This window comes from Schistocerca cancellata, chromosome 7 (genome assembly GCF_023864275.1).
Source record: "Schistocerca cancellata isolate TAMUIC-IGC-003103 chromosome 7, iqSchCanc2.1, whole genome shotgun sequence".
In the NCBI taxonomy this organism is placed as follows: Eukaryota; Metazoa; Arthropoda; class Insecta; order Orthoptera; family Acrididae; genus Schistocerca; species Schistocerca cancellata.
Window position 1 is genome coordinate 544,890,051 of NC_064632.1, and position 21,564 is coordinate 544,911,614.

Genomic DNA, 21,564 nt, shown 5'->3' on the forward strand with positions numbered 1-21,564 from the left:
CATCTCTCTCCCCACATCCACCACTGCTGGCGGCTCATCTCCAACTGCGCAACGCTACGCGCTGTTAACATCCAGCTATAGCAGTTCATGACAACAATGGCAGACAACAATGCAAACTAGCCACAGACTGCACACAGCACAGCCAGTGATTTTCATACAGAGCGCTTCGTGGCATTACCCATATAAAAATCTAAACAGCCTACTTACAATAGCAAAACTCCTTTACTACTTTAAGCGTTTCATTTCCTAATCTAATACCCTCAGTATCACCCTACTTAATTCGACTACATTCCATTATCCTCGTTTTGCTTTTGTTGATGTTCATCTTATATCCTCCCTTCAAGACACTGTCCATTCCGTTCAGCTGCTCTTCCAGGTCCTTTTCTGTCTCTGGCAGAATTACAAAGTCATTGGCGAACCTCAAAGTTTTAATTTCTTCTCCATGGATTTTAATTCCTACTCCGAATTTTTCTTTTGTTTCCTTTACTGCTTGCTCAATATACAGATTGAATAACATCGGGGATAGGCTACAACCCTGTCTCACTCCCTTCCCAACCACTTCTTCCCTTTCATGCCCCTCGACTCTTGTAACTGCCATCTGGCTTCTGTACAAATTGTAAATAGTCTTTCGCTCCCTGTATTTTACCCCTGCCACTTTCAGAATTTGAAAGAGAGTATTCCAGTCAACATTCTTTTCCATAAGATATGTAAAACGGCAGCCACAAGATAAAACTATTTGGTACATGACCGCTGCTCGACTAACAACGGTCGGCATCGCCTTTAGTGTGTTGAAACCGGCTATCCAGTAAACAGTATTTAAGCGATCTTGGCTGTTGAATAATTTCTACAAGTGTGATCACCCCACTACGCACTTTCTGTTCACTGCACAACTAATTCAGTAACTTTAATCTGTCTGCTACGTACGTAGATGTGCCATTGCATTATCACCACTTAAAATTTCTTCATATGCTAGAATGGATAGAAGCCAGTGGGTACCAAATCAAGCGAATAAAACGAATATCTCGGTAACCCAGGACAACGATGGAAATCTTTTTATAGAAGAGGCTTATTAGTGTACTTTTTAATTTGCTGAATTCTAATATAAGTAGCAGTACCACAACATTTTTTCAATAATTATTAACATTCCCTAGCAAAAAAAAAATCACGTATGGGGAGGTTTACTATCTTTGACCCGAAAAAATCATGTTCTTTGAGAATTTTTTCTCTGGATGTGTTATAGATATCAATGTCAAATTTGGTTAAAATGTTTTTGATATTTCCTCTACAAACTGCAATTTTTTCGATCGGAAATGACGAAGAGCAAAGGCGGAAATACCGTCGGAACGAAACAAAATTTCGATGTAGATCTCCACGCGCGGTATGTCAGCCGGCTCGTCTGTAATCAAAATTGAGTTGACGTTAGCGAAGTATATAAGATTCTCTAGGACTTGTACCTCGCTTAAGTTATTTAGACGATAGCAAACAAAATGGCGGCCATTTTAACTAAATAGGGTTTTTTCATCGATTTTTCGACTTCGTCGGCCAAGTAAAACTATTTGTAATTGATGGATAGGAATAAAAGTGATGCAACTCCTAGAAAATTTAGTTAGCTTCGTCGGAAACAAAGAATCATGCCGATCGGTTCAGTAGATTGGAAGTTACCATACCGCGCGATAAAAAGAAAGTCGTTTCGATAAAAACGCGTTTGCAGTTTTGACTACATATAAATGCAATATTATGCAACTTACGTTCAAAATCTGCTATTCCGGGTCTATAAACTAGCCGTTCCTCTTCCTCACAGAGGGCGTTCTGCTCGATCTGGGCCATCCTGCGCTGCTCGAGAGCCGCTCGTACGGCCGGTGACAAGCGGTTTTCGGCCGCTTCAATCCGGTGGTCGTCCGAATGCTTGGCGAACTGCGCCGAATAGAGTCCCAGGATGACGTCCATCGTTGTCGTGGTCTTCAGAATTGCTGAATACCCTTCGTCGAAGCTGCCTACTGCCAGGAAAGTCGCGATCTCCACAGCCTTGGCACCAGAACGCAAATGCTTGGGGGCTAACTTCCAAATTTTAAATTGAATTTTGTGTGTTTCCTCCCAAGCACCGCTACCATAACTCGTCCTCCGAAAGAAGAAAGCTGGTGCGTGAAAAAGGCCGATTTCAGGCAGGTGCATTTTTTTGTTCAACCGCGAATAACAAACATTTCCATTCCGTATTCGGAAAAACCGTTTCAGGGGTGGATTCTAAATACTTTTATGGATCGAAAACTGCAATTTAAAAAAAATGAATTTTTTGAACCAAAAGATAGTAAACCTCCCCTTAAGCGATTTTAATGATAATGGCTACACTGATTTTGAAGAGTTGCTCAATGTAGGTGAAAATGCGATCAGTAATGTTTCAGATTTCGAGGTAGAATGGGATAGGAATGATGATGGAAACAGGATCACATTTGAGGAAGTGGAAAAAATGGTCAATAGATTGCAGTGCAATAAAGCGGCTGTGGTGGATGAAATTAAGTCGGAACTCATCAAATACAGTGGAATGTCAGGTCTTAAATGGCTATACAGGATAATTGAAATGGCCTGGGAGTCGGGACAGGTTCCTTCAGACTGGACAAAAGCAGTAATCACACCAATCTTTAAACATGGAAACAGAAAAGATTGTAACAACTACAGAGGTATCTCTTTAATCAGCGTTGTGGGTAAAATCTTCTCAGGTATTGTTGAAAGGAAAGTGCGAGTATTAGTTGAGGACCAATTGGATGAAAATCAGTGTGGGTTTAGGCCTCTTAGAGGTTGTCAGGGCCAGATGTTTAGCTTACGGCAAATAATGGAGAAGTGTTATGAGTGGAACAGGGAATTGTATCTATGCTTTATAGATCTAGAAAAGGCATATGACCGGGTTCCTAGGAGGAAGTTATTGTCTGTTCTACAAGATTATGGAATAGGAGGCAAACTTTTGCAAGCAATTAAAGGTCTTTACATGGATAGTCAGGCAGCAGTTAGAGTTGACGGTAAATTGAGTTCATGGTTCAGAGTAAGACAAGGCTGCAACCTGTCTCCACTGTTGGTCATATTATTTATGGATCATATGTTGAAAACAATAGACTGCCTGGGTGAGATTAAGATATGTGAACACAAAATAAGCAGTCTTGCATATGCGGATGACTTAGTAGTGATGGCAGATTCGATTGAAAGTTTGCAAAGTAATATTTCAGAGCTAGATCAGAAATGTAGGGACTATGGTATGAAGATTAGCATCTCCAAAACGAAAGTAATGTCAGTGGGAAAGAAATATAAACGGATTGAGTGCCAAATAGGAGGAACAAAGTTAGAACAGGTGGACGGTTTCAAGTACTTAGGATGCATATTCTCACAGGATGGCAACATAGTGAAAGAACTGGAAGCGAGGTGTAGCAAAGCTAATGCAGTGAGCGCTCAGCTACGATCTACTCTCTTCTGCAAGAAGGAAGTCAGTACCAAGACTAAGTTATCTGTGCACCGTTCAATCTTTCGACCAACTTTGTTGTATGGGAGCGAAAGCTGGGTGGATTCAGCTTACCTTATCAACTAGGTTGAGGTTACGGATATGAAAGTAGCTAGGATGATTGCAGGTACTAGTAGATGGGAACAATGGCAGGAGGGTGTCCACAGTGAGGAAATCAAAGAAAAACTGGGAATGAACTCTACAGATGTAGGAGTCAGGGCGAACAGGCTTAGATGTTGGGGTCATGTTACACGCATGGGAGAAGCAAGGGTACCCAAGAGACTCATGGATTCAGCAGTAGAGGGTAGGAGGAGTCAGGGCAGTCCGAGGAGAAGGTACCTGGATTCGGTTAAGAATGATTTTGAAGTAATAGGTTTAACATCAGAAGAGGCACCAATGTTAGCACTGAATAGGGGATCATGGAGGAACTGTATAAGGGGGCTATGCTCCAGACTGAACGCTGAAAGGCATAATCAGTCTTAAATGATGATGATGATGATGATGATGATGATGATGATGATGGCTACACTGATTAGCAAACCATTACGACCGCATGCTTAACAGCGTTTTGATCCACCTTTAGCATGAAATACAGCAGCTATTCTACCTAGCATGAATTCGACAATTATTCCTGGGAAGGTTTCCGAACGTGTGTGCACCAGATTTCCATGCATAGTTCACGCAATTCCATCGCTTTCAGTCAGTCGAATCTGATTGCCAGGATATCTACGTTATTTCACTGTAATGTTCCTTAAACCACTGCAGCAATATTGTGATCTTATTCCATGGACACTTTTCTGCTGAAAAATGTCATCATCATCGGACAGAACAGCAGGCATGAAGGATCTCCAGTAATGTTGAAGAAATGTACAGTAGACATGGTGTCTGCTACCACAGGTCCCATGGAAACCCAGATGAATGTCCCCCTTAGCACAATACAGTATTGTCCCCGCCTGCCCACTCCCGTGTAGCAGCGTGTGTTTCGGGCAGCTGTTTGCCACGATAACGGCCTTTCCGGACAAGACTGTCGACCTGATGCAGCAGAAAATGTGATTCATGCCACCAAGCGACACGTTTCCACTGATCCAAGATCCAGACTGGATGATTCCGTGTCCAATGCAATTGTCATTCACGACGTCGTCAGGTCAACGTGGGAACACGCAGGGGTCGTGTGCTGGGAGCCCCATGTTAAACATTGTGCTCCGAAACACTTGTTCCTGCATCAGCGCCGTACTCCGTCGTCATAGCTGCCACAGATTTTCGCCTATCCTGCTTTACACAGCGGGCGAGTCTCCGACCGCCAACACCTTGTCGCCTGCTCGTGGTTTCAGCGACCTTCAGCCACTGTCCATAGGTGCTTAGGACGGGACGGTAGTATTCCAACAGGCAACCAGCCTCACCGGTACCGAGATGTGTAACATTACGTGATTGCCCTACCATTTTAAATCATTCACTAACCGAGCAGTCGTTCGGCAACAACTGCAGTTAACAAATAGCGTTGTGAGAATGTAAAAAACAAACATCCTGTGACGTGATGTGTTTATTGTGGAAGCGCCGTCAGAGATGCAGTGAGCTATTGACTTTGTAAACCGCTGCGCGAAAGGCGGATAGAAGAAGAACATTTTTTACACATTCTTTTGATGTACGAGATATTCTCGATGAACAGTTACTCACTCTTCTGTCTCTTGTAATTTGTGGCGGACACGTATGTCTTGCCACCGTATTATTATTGTTTAAAAATATTAATTTAGTGTAATGTCAAAGTGACTGCATAACAGTAGATTTATGTGAGAAGCTATAATGTGCGACGTGTATCTGGAAATGCCAAAGGATTTATTTTCATTATGAGAAGTACCAGTCAAAACGGCATCCATGTTTAGTCCTTCAGAGTTCGTTATCTATTGATTGCCATAAATAGAGAGTTAAATGGAACTTGTGTATGGACTATTTATTTAGTATAGAACCTATGTCTCACTACTTCATGACCATATGTATCTGATTTTCTTTTATGTTTCTGCAAAGTTTGATGGTTCACAGTCACGAACTGTTTCGTCGAAATCGGACGGAAGTTGCATACGGCGAAATATTTTCTCCGCGCCTTATTCTACTGGTAAATGCATGATAAACTTCGGTCCTTTCGGAAATTCATGTTGAGCTATCCAAAAACAATTATATTTTCAATAGTCATTTACCCTCCTCTGCAAAGCAACTTCCGACCGATCAGACGATTCAACAAGAAACAGCCGCACACACTCGGCGTAAAATTCATGACCAGTAAAGGTATTCAAAACCACTGCAATAACTAGTTATGTCTATTGGCCTAAAATACAATATATATCATTATGTACTGTTCTCTGCAAATATATTTCCACCGCCGATTATAGCTGTATGTTAATGCACAAAAGTAAATATATTGTTATAGATGCTCACTCGCAGTCACCGGACGACGACGATTTCCCATTTCCCAAAGTCGCTTGTGTCAGTGGATTTCCCCATTTGCGGCTCGTATCGTCTTTGCTATGCTTATACAGTTTCCATACCGCGTCACGTGCCCACAACGCCACCGTGTGGTGTTCAGTCTCACGATGGGCAGTGACCATCATCTTTTGATTCATCATAGTATACGTGTACATTAAACATACTGCTCAGTTATTAAAGATCGATACATTATCGTTTTCTCAGAATTTTGCATCGCAAATGAGGACAGGTTCTTCCACATCATACGAGGTGCATTCAAGTTCTAAGGCCTCCGATTTTTTTTCTCCGGACCGGAAAGAGATAGAAACATGCGCATTGTTTTAAAATGAGGCCGCGTTCACTGTCAATACGTCCCACAGATGGCAGCACCGTACAGCAGATGGAATTTTACCGCCAGCGGCGAGAATGAGAACTGTTTTAAATACTTAATGGCGACGTTTTCCTTACTTGAACAGCGTGCAATCATTCGTTTTCTGAATTTGCGTGGTGTGAAACCAATTGAAATTCATCGACAGTTGAAGGAGACATGTGGTGATGGAGTTATGGATGTGTCGAAAGTGCTTTCGTGGGTGCGACAGTTTAATGAAGGCAAAACATCGTGTGACAACAAACCGAAACAACCTCGGGCTCGCACAAGCCGGTCTGACGACATGATCGAGAAAGTGGAGAGAATTGTTTTGGGGGATCGCCGAATGACTGTTGAACAGATCGCCTCCAGAGTTGGCATTTCTGTGGGTTCTGTGCACACAATCCTGCATGACGACCTGAAAATTCGAAAAGTGTCATCCAGGTGTGTGCCACGAATGCTGACGGACGACCACATGGCTGCCCGTGTGGCATGTTGCCAAGCAATGTTGACGCGCAACGACAGCATGAATGGGACTTTCTTTTCGTCGGTTGTGACAATGGATGAGACGTGGATGCCATTTTTCAATCCAGAAACAAAGCGCCAGTCAGCTCAATGGAAGCACACAGATTCACCGCCACCAAAAAAATTTCGGGTAACCGCCAGTGCTGAAATAATGATGGTGTCCATGTTCTGGGACAGAGAGGGCGTAATCCTTACCCATTGCGTTCCAAAGGGCACTACGGTAACAGGTGCATCCTACGAAAATGTTTTGAAGAACAAATTCCTTCCTCCACTGCAACAAAAACGTCCGGGAAGGGGTGCACGTGTGCTGTTTCACCAAGACAACGTACCCGCCCATCGAGCTAACGTTACGCAATAGTTTCTTCGTGATAACAACTTTGAAGTGATTCCTCATGCTCCCTACTCACCTGACCTGGCTCCTAGTGACTTTTGGCTTTTTCCAACAATGAAAGACACTCTCCGTGGCCGCACATTCACCAGCCGTGCTGCTATTGCCTCAGCGATTTTCCAGTGGTCAAAACAGACTCCTAAAGAAGCCTTCGCCGCTGCCATGGAATCATGGCGTCAGCGTTGTGAAAAATGTGTACGTCTGCAGGGCGATTACGTCGAGAAGTAACACCAGTTTAATCGATTTCGGGTGAGTAGTTAATTAGAAAAAAAATCGGAGGCCTTAGAACTTGAATGCACCTCGTACAAAATTGGCAGCCCTGACGCCGGCTACGAGAGCTTTTCGCTTGCTGTGTTACGAAATAAGTAATTTAGCTAGTAATTTAATTGTTTTTGCTGTATATTCTACAGTATTTTATTTATTTTTATTTACACATCAAGTTCCGTAGGACCCAATTGAGGAGCAAATCTCCAAGGTCATGGAACGTGTCACTACAAAATAAAAGTATTAACAGATAAAAATAAATGTTTATGAACCCGAAAAAATTCAGTCCAGAAATTTAAGTAAACGCAATCAACAATACAACAAGATTCAGCTTAAATTTTCAAGGAACTCTTCGACAGGATAGAAGGAGTGAACTATGAGGAAACTCTTCAGTTTCCATTTGAAAGCGGGTGGATTACTGCTAAGATTTTTGAATTCGTGTCGTAGCTTATTGAAAATGGATGCAGCAGTATACTGCACACCTTTCTGAACAAGATTTAAGTTCAAAATTGTTCAAATGTATCTGGAATCTTATGGGACTTAACTGCTAAGGTCATCAGTCCCTATGCTTACACACTACCTAACCTAAATTATCCTAAGGACTAACACACACACCCATGCCCGAGGGAGGACTAGAACCTCCGCCAGGCCCAGCCGCGCAGTTCATGACTGCAGCGCCTCAGACCGCACGGATAATCCCGCGCGGCCACAAGAGTGAAGGAAGTCCGATCCAAACGCAGGTCTGATTTCCACCGAGTATTAACCGAATGAAAGCTGCTTATTCTTGGGAATAAGCTAATATTGTTAACAAGTAATGACAGTAAGGAATATATATACTGAGAGGCCAATGTCAAAATACCCAGACTCGTGAACAGGGGTCGACAAGAGGTTCGCGAACTTACACCACTTATTGTCCCAACTGCCCGTTTCTGAGCCGAAAATATCGTTTTAGAATGAGAAAAGTTACCACAAAATATAATACCATACGACATAAGCGAATGAAAACAAGCAAAGTAGATTAATTTTCGTGTCGAATGGTCACTCACTTCAGATACCGTTCGAATAGTAAAAATGGCAGTATTAAGTGTTTGAACAAGATCCTGAACGCGGGCTTTCTACAGCGACTTACTATCTATCTGAACACCTAGAAATTTGAACTGTTCACTTTCACTAATCATGTGCCCGTCCTGTGAAATTAAAACGTCAGGTTTTGTTGAAATGTGTGTTAGAAACTGTAAAAACTGAGTCTTCCTGTGATTTAGCGTTAGTTTATTTACTACAAGGCATGAACGTAGATCTTGTACTGCACTATTTGAAACCGAACCAATGTTGCACACAACATCCTTTACTATCAAGCTAGTGTCATCAGCAAACAGAAATATTTTAGAGTTACCCGTAATACTAGAGGGCATATCATTTATATAAATAAGGAACAGGAGTGGCCCCAACACGGATATCTGGAGCACACCCTTCGACCATAAATATAATAGACTGGCCCTGACGTCATTTTCGTGGCTCCAACATCTCTGGGCTGAAGTCACGTGAATGTTGGCAAAACATGGTTGTTTCGTGTTGCGCTTATGGCTGCATTCAGCGTTTTGTCGGGGGAAATGGCATTACATTTCACGTGTAAGTGTTTCTATGATAGTGCAGATCCATTTATTGAAATCTGCTGAAGTGACTTTTATATGTTTTTTACGCTTGAAATAGGGCATCATGTAAATTAAAGTGTAGAAAGTGATGCCTGTAAAGTCAGACTCATATTACATTTTGGAAAGTATCTGTGATAATTCGGTTACAGAAGTAAGTATAACTGTTTCTCGTTCCTACTCATAGTTCCCTAAGGATGAAAACCGAAGGCAGCTTTGGATACAGGCCCTGAAACGGAAAACCTTTAAGCCATCTTCACATACGCGCCTTTGCTCGAAGCAAAGGTTAGTTATTATTTACAATGTATATTTATAATTTATATTTACAGTTTCTGTAATTTTTGAACCTAGGATCCAAAATTATTATCTGAAACTTCAAAGTCTCACCTTTCATCTAAGATATCATTTTTTTTAAACTGATAGTTTAAACTTTTGTAAAAATAGTGGGAACTGAACCTTTGAAGTGCACCTAAAATTGATACTCTAAAATGGACCTGCTCCTAAAGTCGACAATTTTGGCACCTATAGTAGACACAATTCCCATATCCCATTTTCTTTTATAAGTGACTAGAGCTCATAACGCGGCGAATCCAATGTTTAATGTTTCGACACGAGCCCACTCTTACTGTTTAAAAGAATGTTAACGACATTTTACTTTAATTGATAGTTTACAGTAATTTCGTCCCGCTGCCCACCAGAGTGGCGTTCGCTGTATTTGTTAGATTTTATAAATGGTACTTTGAACAAATCCAGGTCAAATGTAGTTCTGGCATAATTTTTCGCAAATTAAAAAGAAATTTTCTTTGGAAGCGTTTGGCAGTCAGTTGAGAAATGTGGGGAAAATACGATACAAACATAGGATGGCAGACCGCTGATTTGAAATCCCGCCACGTTTTGCCAACAGTCACGTGGTTTATGTTGGAGCCACACCAGCCCTATAGCTTCTGCACAGCAAGGCCAGTCTACTAGTATCTATGGTCGAAGGGCACACCCCACTTGACTATACCCCACTCAGACCCCACATCACAGTCATTATCAACATTGTGAATAATGACCTTTTGCTGTCTTTGCTAAAGTGCATTAGTGTATTTACTTGCATTAGCGTCAGATAGACTTGATAAATTGAAGGTTTCAGTTTTTATTTTCGTCTGAATAGGAAAAACGAAGTTTCTGTTTAGGACAGTTTCGCGTGTACGCAAGCGTTTGTTTACATTCTTAACTGACGTTAAATACGTCAATTAAGTGAGTGTAAAATACTCAGTATTTACGTTTATTAGTGTCATTTAGACTCGACACATTGAAGGTAGCAGTTTTTATACGTTTTATTAAGAAAAGTGATACTGACAGTGAATTCTACATTTGACTAGCGCAACCTGCGAGCGTTGACAGTTAAGCAAACCTAAAATACGCGGTAAATTAGTGTTACACTACAATATCTAAGTCAATCAGTGTTATAATACAACTTCTGAGCCCTTCTTACAAACGGTTTAGTTAGCGGAAAGCTAAAACTCACCTCGCCGTCTGCTTAAATTCCTTAGCTTGTTGTAGGCTTTAGTGATCGTGTACTGTAAGCCCATCGGTTCCTATAAAGTAGAGTTCGTATTTTTGCTTTACATCCTGAACTCTTATTGTTAGCTAAAGGTTTTGTTTTATACCTGCATCTGTCAGTGTACAATACTCAGTAAATACGTTTGTTAGTGTCATTTAGACTCGACACATTGAGGGCAGCAGTTTTTATAGTTTCATTAGGTCATTTTCGCTTGTACGTAAACGTTTGTTTAGATTATAAATGCGAGGGATAATCAGTAGGTGTAGCTTACCGTAGGTTACTGTTTAATTCTTTAATAATATTCACTAGATAGTCCCTAGCAGTTTACCGTAGATCACTCTTTTTTTCTTTAGTATTCACTAGATAGCCCCTAGCAGGAAAATAAGCACCAGATCTAGCTTCTACTATACATTTTTATTATTTTTCATTTTTGGGTGTTCTTTCTGCCAACTAGATTGTAGCTGTTAACCTTGTGTGACAGTAGGTTTTCTTAAGTTTCATATTAGCTAGATGAATAGGGACTGTGTCTGTTGTGTGCGGATGCAGGAGGAGTTGGCCACAGTCCAAACGCAGCTGGAAGCTCTGTTGGCCACAGTCAAAAGGCTCCAGAGTGCCACCTTGAGGTGCAGTGGGGATGGGGTGCCTGGGGCAGCCTCTGCTGTACTAGATCAGGGGGGGGGGGGGGATGTCGTCGCAGCTCTCTGTCACTGAGCCGACCTTAGGTGCGACTGAGCTGGCCGGCCCACTCTCACCTCAGTTTGGGTGGCGGACTGTGTCGAGGTCTCGAGCCTCAAGGTGAAGGCTGCATGGGGGACGCAGGCTCCTGCCAAATCCAATGCACTTTGCTAATAGATTCAGCAGTGTGCTATCTGATGCTTGGGGGAGGGGGGGGGGGAGGCTGAGCTGTATCAGAATGCACATTCTGCCAGGATAGTGGCCGCTCCTTCAGCACGGTCCAGATAGGCACATCGGAATAGTTATTGGGAGCTCCAATGTTAGGCGGGTCATGGAGCCCCTCAGGAACATAGCGGCTAGGGCGGGGAAGAAGTCCAACGTCCACTCGGTGTGCTTGCCGGGGGACGTTGTCCAGGATGTGTAAGAGGCTCTTCCGGCGGCTATCGAGCTTGCGGGGTGCAGCCAGCTGCAGATTGTTGCACATGTCAGCACCAACGATATCTGTCGTCGGTGTTCCGAGGAAATCCTTGGGTCCTGTCGATGGCTGGCTAAATTGTCGAAGGCGGCCTCCGTCTCTCGAGGAGTGGAAGCCAGGCTGACGAGTTGCAGCATAGTACTCAGGGTGGACTGGGGTCCTCTGGTTTGGAGTCGAGTGGAGAATCTAAACCAGAGGCTACGTCGACTCCGTGACTAAAATGGTTGTAGATTACTCGGCCTACGCTATGGGGTGGAAGGTTGTAGGACGCCATCGATAGAGCAAGGGTGCACTACACACAGGAAGCAGCTACATGGGTAGCACAGAACTTGTGGCATGCACATGGGATTTTTTTTAGAGGAGGTTCCTCCCAATGGGAAACAAACCGTCCGCCTGAAAAATTACCGTTTCATGACACTGATGTGGGTGTGCCAATTGTAAAAATTGTTAGTTCGCCTAAACAGGTCATTCCAAAGGATTTAAATATGCTAAATCTCATGTTCGTAAATTGTCGAAGTGTCTGTAGCAAGATTCCCGAGTTACTCTCCGAAATACAGTAGTAATGCCAATATTGTATTAGGTACCGAAAGCTGGTTGAAACCAGACATAAACGGCAGTGAAATTTTGAACTCGGATTGGATAATTTTAAGGAACGATAGAACTGAAGCCATGGGAAGTGGTGTGTTCATTACAGTTAAAAGATGTTTAAATGCAGTTGAGATCGATACTGGGTCTGACTGTGAAATAGTTTGGATAAAGCTGTCAATCAGACAAGGAGTGACCATTGTATTAGGATGTTTTTATAGACCACAAGCATCCGCAACAAACGTCGCAGAACGTTTCAAGTAAAGTCTGGAGTATATGGGAAATAAACATCCAAATTATCCATTAGGTATAGGCGGAGATTTTAATCTGGCGTCCATTGACTAGGAAAATTACACGTTTATCACAGGGGGCAGAAGCAAAGACTCGTGTGAAGTTATTCTAGGAGCGCTCTCAACATACAACCTTGAGTAATTGGTTAGAAAACCAACTCGAGATGGGAACATACACTACTGGCCATTAAAATTGCTACACCAAGAAGAAATGCAGGTGATAAACGGGTATATTATACTGGAACTAACATGTGATTACATTTTCACGCAATTAGGGTGCATAGATCCTGAGAAATCAGTACCCAGAACAATCACCTCTGGCCATAGTAACGGCCTTGATACGCCTGAACATTTAGTCAAACCGAGTTTGGATGGCGTGTACAGGTACAACTGCCCATGTAGCTTCAACACGATACCACAGTTCATCTAGAGTAGTGACTGGCGTATAGTGACGAGCCAGTTGCTCGGCCACCATTGACCAGACGTTTTCAATTGGTGTGAGATCTGGAGAATGTGCTGGCCAGGGCAGCAGTCGAACATTTTCTGTATCCAGAAAGGCCCGTACAGGACCTGGAACATGCGGTCGTGCATTATCCTGCTGAATTCTAGTGTTTCTTAAGGATCGAATGAAGGGTAAAGCCACGGGTCGTAACACATCTGAAATGTAACGTCCACTGTTCAAAGTGTCGTCAATGCGAACAAGAGGTGACCGAGACGTGTAACCAATGGCACCCCATACCATCACGCCGGGTGATACACCAGTATGGCGATGACGAATACACGCTTCCAATGTGTGTTTACCTCGATGTCGCCAAACACGCATGCGACCATCATGATGCTGTAAACAGAACCTGGATTCATCCGAAAAAATGACGTTTTGCCATTCGGGCACCATCGCAGGCGCTCTTGTCTGTGATGCAGTGTCAAGGGTAACCGCAGCCATGGTCTCCGAGCTGATAGTCCATGCTGCTGCAAACGTCGTCGAACTGTTCGTGCAGATGGTTGTTGTCTTGCAAACGTCCCCATCTGTTGACTCAGGGATCGAGACGTGGGTGCAAGACCCGTTATAACCATGCGGATAAGATGCCTGTCATCTCGACTGCTAGTGATACGAGGACGTTGGGATCCAGAACAGCGTTCCGTAGTACCCTCCTGAACCCACCGATTCCATATTCTGCTAACACTCATTGGATCTCGACCAACGCGAGCAGCAATGTCGCGATACGATAAACTGCAATCGCGATAGGCTAAATCCGACCTTTATCAAAGTCGGAAACGTGATGGTACGCATTTCTCCTCCTTACACGAGGCATCACAACAACGTTTCACCAGGGAACGCCGGTCAACTGCTGTTTGTATATGAGAAATCGGTTGGTAACTTTCCTCATGTTAGCACGTTGTAGGTGTCACCACCGGCGCCAACCTTGTGTGAATGCTCTGAAAAGCTAATCATTTGCATATCACTGCATCTTCTTCCCGTCGGTTAAATTTCTCGTCTGTAGCGCGTCACTTCGTGGTGTAGCAATTTTAATGGCCAGTAGTCTAATAGCCCTCTATTAAACAATTTTTGAGAAATACTGTAACTTATTTTCAGAGAAAATATCTCAACTCTCTTCTGAAGCTTGGGGCAGTCATAGCCACAGGCGCACCCAATACGTTGTTTTTTTTTCCATTTTGAAAATCTGCGCGTATAACACAAAGTGGAATTTCCAGAACTACTTGCGACCACTGATGTTTTGTTCCCATATTAACTAGTTTGAGCCAATAAATTTCCTCTTGCATCTCATTATCGAGACACTGTAATTGTTTTTAGTCGTTCTTCGTTGTAATTGTGAGGTACACACTGCACGAAAACCACATTATCACACAGCGGAAGTGAAGCCGCTGATAGTGAACCAAACGCGAACAACTGATCTTACCGCGTATGGGATATGTTCTGACATTTTTCATCCTCATTTCTCTGAGCGAGGTAACTGGCTCTGTAATGAAAGTTTCTGAAATCACATTCGAGAGACACGTGGCTGGAAAATGCCTACTGCCATCCTGATTAGGTTTCGCGTGAATTACCCAAGACACACAGGAGTACTTCACATATACCAAACAGGCACTTTTCCACGGAACGGTATGCTCGAACTTTTTCGAGTAAAATGTGTTGAAAGCAAACCGATAAGGGTAATATAATGATGAACCTTCCATTGCCTGGAAGCTGCCGGAAAGTGGAAAAAATAAGCTGCATGATTTAAAATGGAAACATGGAAAAATTAATACCATCGAAAATAACTCTCAAAACAGAAAACGTTTTTCCTAAATTTTTTGTGGCGTTTCGGTGATGCGATCGAGAAACTCTTCCCAAAGATGTTGTATCACAATTTTAATAAAATTCTTATAGTGATCACATATTTCTGCTTCGGGTTACTGTAATAGGTGTTTGAAATGTTTTCCAGTTTGATTTAAGGACACTAGCGCCCTTCTTTTTGTGCACAGAAATATTTTTGCATCTGGGAGCGGCTGGCATGCTTCACGAATTCTTGCGTATCATCTCACTTTGTTTAACGCTGCTGATACACAACATCTCAGAACGTCAACGAAGGAAATAATCAAGAAAACGAACGCGCTCGCCAAGTAACTAACCACGCTCTACCGATCTGTCGACCCCGAAAACTGTAAATTTTGAGGTAGGCCAGACAACCAAGGAAAAAAGTGCTTGTTATTCATCTAGCTGCAGCCTTATTAACACCTGTGTTGCTAGTGGAACACCGTTTATCAATTCCGTTGATCCATGTTGAATAAATTCGGAAAATTATAATTTTTTAAACACAGTCCTTTGAAATGTCAGTGGTCGTGAAGTAGTACCAAATGTATCAAAAACAGTCTAGACTGCATAAAATAATTTTATTTTAGAAAAGGTGACCGGTTTCGATCAATGTCTGATCATCTTCGGACCGTAACTCTGTGAATGAATTGGCATGAAAGTTATTGGAGGGCACGTAAATAATAAAAACAACATTAAAAATGATACAACTACAATGTAAGTAGAAGAAGAGACACCCTTGCTGAATGCTCAGTTCTCACAATTTACGCAGCAGCAATTGTGCATCAGGTAGCAGTTGCTCTTTACGCATCCTAGAGCAGTTTCTGCTCCTACTCACCGTCTTCACCAGTCGACATAGGGTATCTCCTCATCGACTTATATTGTAGTTATATGAGTTTTTAATGCTGTGTTTATTATTTACGGGCACTCTCAGTAACTTTCATGTTATTCCGTTTACAGAATAACGGTCTGAAGATGACCAGCATTGATCGAAACCAGTTATCCTTTTAAAAAAAATTTAATATCTTTATGCAGTCTAGACCGCCTTTATTATATCTTTAATCAGAGAAATATGTTTCATTTCAATTGTTTGATACCATTGTGGAACGTCAGAGAGTATTTTTCAGAAGTGTCTCACTAAATATAGGATGATTTTTTTCCACAGTGCACGAACTCGATGAGAGGATACGGAACAGGAAAGGTCTAATGAATTTTTCGTCCGGAAATACATGGTTTCCATGCTAGAGACCAATTATTCAATCATACATTGTTACAGAGACTGGGGTCTAATACGAGCTGTACCAACCACAGTCAGAGTATGTGTTAATAATGGTTTACATGTGCCTCAACGCATCCGTGTACGCACCGAAGCATGTTCTATCTCACACGTTCACATCGGCCAGGCTGCATCGGAACAGCGTCAAAGGCAGTATGAATGCGCTGTTACAGTGTCTCCACGTCTTGAATGGGCTCTGCATACACGAATCTTTTGAGATGATCCCATAACCAGATATCGCACGGATCGAGATCCGGCGAAGGAGCACGCCGTGCAACTGGACCCCCTCCTCCGATCCGTCGACCAGGGAAGACACGATTGAGATGTGTGCGGACGTTAACGGCGAAGTGGGCTGAAGCACCATCATGCAGCAGCCACATAACCCTTCGAATCATCAATGGCACTTCTTCCAGCAGGGGAGCCACAGTCACCCGCGATAAACACTGATACTTCCGGCCCGTTAGGCGACGTGGAAGCGAGAGTGGTCCCAAAGTACGGTCGCCAATTATTCTGGACCACATATTCGGGCTGCACCGATGCAGATGATTCGCTGTTACCATACCATAGGGGTTCTGCATACTATCCCACAGATTGTAACCTCCCCCTCACTTATCGACCTTAATGACTGTGAAAAATTAAACCGCGTGTACCTAATGGAAATTTGGGAAAAGCAATCGTCACCAAAGTTAATTTGTCGGTAAAGAGGGAGGAAAGGGTTACATCTAAATGAAAGGAAAAATGCTAATGAAACTGGCGGAAATTAATTTTGAAAAGGGGTAAAGTTAATAAAGAAAGTAAATGTGCAGCCGTTACATTAACAATTAACTAGCGGTAATTAGATATTTGATATTTGGGGGAAATTACGGTCGCCAGTCCAGGACAATTACTATAGTAACTGAAAAAGAAAGGTTATTACACATATAATTAGCACTAGAAGCGTGGCAACTGAAGGTTGACACGTGTAGTGTGAAAACTGAAAGTTGGTCAGAAGTAATAAATTTCGCTACACTCGGACTTAATTTAGCAAAAGAATTAATAAAACCGGAAAATCGAAAGTTAATTTAGTGACTGAAATTAATAGTGAGCTTTGTTTCTGAAGCACATCGAAATTCAGTAAAATATGGTTAGTCTTGGGCTACCTCAACAATCATTTCAAAAGCTACTTGAATCTACGCAATTTAGAAACAAGAGATTTAGCTTTGAACTTGAATTAAATGATTCTGAACAATTAACAATAGTAAAATTTAGTACGTACCAAGCTGAACTGCAGTCACAGGTAAGCTAAAATACGGTAACAAAACTCGCACTCTTGATTTGTGCGTGTGTAATCTAAATATTGTACCCAGCTATGAATACCTTAACTGAACTTTGAAATTAAAGCAGTGAAATCGAATGATGCTGGCGTTTGAATTTCAACGACACTCGGGTTCATTCCGGAAAAGGAAGGGACCCTGCTTGGTAATGCAATTGGGATAATGAGCAACAAACATTCATGCTAAGTTGCTGTAATTTTGTGATGCAAAAATTTTAAAAGTTTGAAAAGCCGAGGTCTACCATACAGTTCTAAAACTTTACGTGCTTCCAGTCTTCCTTGTTGGCTGATTGAAGGTTTGAAGCCGTCGATCGAGGAGGTAGCGACAGTCACTCATTGTCGGCCGTCGCTGTTGCAGACGCCTTCTTCTCGACACGGTCACCAGACGAAACGGGCTCTTGATGTGCGCCAGCTAATGCTTCCCGTCTGCGACACCATGTCAGAAACTATCATCGCAAGTCGAGCGCAATTACATGCTGCCAAACCCCGAAAGCGCGGCAACTCGCGGGAGCGTCACACAACACACCTGCTCCACTGCACCACCCCAGCCAAACTCCCCCTCTGCCCGCGCTCCACGCGACAGAATTAACACTACCAAAGATCCTAAACACTTTGGCTTCTCCACACGACCTATCGATGTATTCGTTCGATAGTATAGTTTTCCCTAGGCCAGACCCAGCGTATAAATACAAATAATATTCACAAAAGAAACCAACATAAATGCACAAATTTATATGTACAAACAGTAAAACAATTACAATATATAAAGAGACAGAAAAGTCATATCTTCAGGTGACAAAATAAGGGAAAAAAATTTCAGGGCAATAGATGGAAATAGGAGGATATGCATTTCCGGCGTTACAAGATGACTGTTATGAAAGATAAATATACCATTTCGCATAAAGGTGGCCTCGTCTGTGAATAGGATGGATGACACAAACCCGGTTGCCTGGTGAAGAAACCGGTGACAAAACTGCTCCCGACGTGGAAAGTGTGTCGCTAGTGAGCACATAAGCCCTGCACAGTTGTAAGTGAAAAAGATAGTAACAGTTGTCATGGAGAATGTTCCACACGGTCGTCTGGCTTACCCTGTACTGGCTGGCCAACTGCTTCGTACTGACAGCCCGCCTTCCATAGTGTTAATCACATTTTCCTCCAAGTATGGTGTCCGAACATTTCGAGTACGTCCTTCCTAACTTCCTCCTTCCTGAAAGGACCCTGTCTCAGACAAACGGCGAAACACTGTTGCAAACATTGAATGCTGTGGTTATTGTTCTGCGGGGGTATGTATCCTGATACAACTTTGCTGTCCTCTGCCCGTTGCCATTTGCCTTGCCATATTGGTAAGCTCTCAATTCGAATACGGAACCATTGTGTACAACATTGTATCACATCCACTACAAGGGGAGTCAGCAAGAGAAGTGAATCGGACGCAACATTATCAACTACTATGACAGGAGAGAACGCTATGGTATGATGTACGAGGAACAGTAGCACCCTCTAAAAGGAAACCAAGCATACTGTAACTATGGCTGCATCATACAGTGCGTTTTAGAGTGCAGTCTCTGTAACAATGTATGATTGAATAAATGGTCTCTAGCGTGGAAACCATGCGTTTCCGGACATTAAGTTCACTAGATCTTTTATTTACGTCTCTTCTTATCGATCAGTCCCTAGAGTTTGTACACGGTGGAAAAAAATCACCCTGTACAAGTTTACGGAAAAATATAATGTATGTGTGTAGATGTTATAAGCAAATCTCCTCTTTCCAACACAATCCTAACAGTGTAGGTCGACTTAACAAGCAACAATAAATAAAATTCATCATCACTTCTGGTGAATGACATGAATATAGCTTCCACAACGTCGGGAATCTATTTCTTTCTACAACCTTAGCCATCCGAAGTAGCGCTTTGTCTTTAACAATTTCAAGTGGGTGGTGTGTCAAATGTGTGATAAATTTGTACCGCTTCCTTCTTTCATTTCCGGTTGCGAACATTTAAATTGCCATAAGACAGTGTAGTGAATATTGAGCCGAAAGCAAATGATTTTCAGGTCTTATATCATATCGATGGGCTAGGTGAGAAGTTTGATGCCTGCACAGAGACACCATGAAGTAAATGAAATATGATTATTTTCATAGCGGTTGAAGTTTCAAAATACCCTAAGTCAACTATCAACGTTATCTGCTTTTTTAAATAGTTGTGTGTAGTTGGCGTATCGTTCATATTGACATAGAGGATTACTGTGTAGTCAATGGAATACTCTATTTTGGAAACTTTATCGCTGGTCTAAGTTTATACGACGCTAGAAAAGGTTTGTGATGAGTACATTTACTTGTTTTCAAGTTACAACATGGTTGAAATTACATGTCGAGTGCTACTATTCAGAATGATAAATGATCCACCAGAAGGACATCCGTAAAATGTAACTACAAATTAAGGACATTCGTAAAATGTAACTACAAATTAAAACTGTGAGACCATGGACAAAGCACATTTGGAGGCTAGGGGGTTACGAATGTATGGGATAGCTACGTCATAGACATATCTCCAGAAAGAGTTTCGTACATTTTTCGTGAAGGATAAACAATGAGAAAGTGTTACATTAATACGGAACCAACACAAAATAAAACGGACGGACTGCTTATTAGAAATGTGGCAGTGAATGACGGCTATTAAATAAAAATGGTGAATCAACTTATAGAGCAGGAGACGAGAAACGAAAAGCACAAGAAGCAAGGAGTGAGGACAGAATAGTCTAAGCTCAATAATATACACTCCTGGAAATGGAAAAAAGAACACATTGACACCGGTGTGTCAGACCCACCATACTTGCTCCGGACACTGCGAGAGGGCTGTACAAGCAATGATCACACGCACGGCACAGCGGACACACCAGGAACCGCGGTGTTGTCCGTCGAATGGCGCTAGCTGCGCAGCATTTGTGCACCGCCGCCGTCAGTGTCAGCCAGTTTGCCGTGGCATACGGAGCTCCATCGCAGTCTTTAACACTGGTAGCATGCCGCGACAGCGTGGACGTGAACCGTATGTGCAGCTGACCGACTTTGAGCGAGGGCGTATAGTGGGCATGCGGGAGGCCGGGTGGACGTACCGCCGAATTGCTCAACACGTGGGGCGTAAGGTCTCCACAGTACATCGATGTTGTCGCCAGTGGTCGGCGGAAGGTGCACGTGCCCGTCGACCTGGGACCGGACCGCAGCGACGCACGGATGCACGCCAAGACCGTAGGATCCTACGCAGTGCCGTAGGGGACCGCACCGCCACTTCCCAGCAAATTAGGGACACTGTTGCTCCTGGGGTATCGGCGAGGACCATTCGCAACCGTCTCCATGAAGCTGGGCTACGGTCCCGCACACCGTTAGGCCGTCTTCCGCTCACGCCCCAACATCGTGCAGCCCGCCTCCAGTGGTGTCGCGACAGGCGTGAATGGAGGGACGAATGGAGACGTGTCGTCTTCAGCGATGAGAGTCGCTTCTGCCTTGGTGCCAATGATGGTCGTATGCGTGTTTGGCGCCGTGCAGATGAGCGCCACAATCAGGACTGCATACGACCGAGGCACACAGGGCCAACACCCGGCATCATGGTGTGGGGAGCGATCTCCTACACTGGCCGTACACCACTGGTGATCGTCGAGGGGACACTGAATAGTGCACGGTACATCCAAACCGTCATCGAACCCATCGTTCTACCATTCCTAGACCGGCAAGGGAACTTGCTGTTCCAACAGGACAATGCACGTCCGCATGTATCCCGTGCCACCCAACGTGCTCTAGAAGGTGTAAGTCAACTACCCTGGCCAGCAAGATCTCCGGATCTGTCCCCCATTGAGCATGTTTGGGACTGGATGAAGCGTCGTCTCACGCGGTCTGCACGTCCAGCACGAACGCTGGTCCAACTGAGGCGCCAGGTGGAAATGGCATGGCAAGCCGTTCCA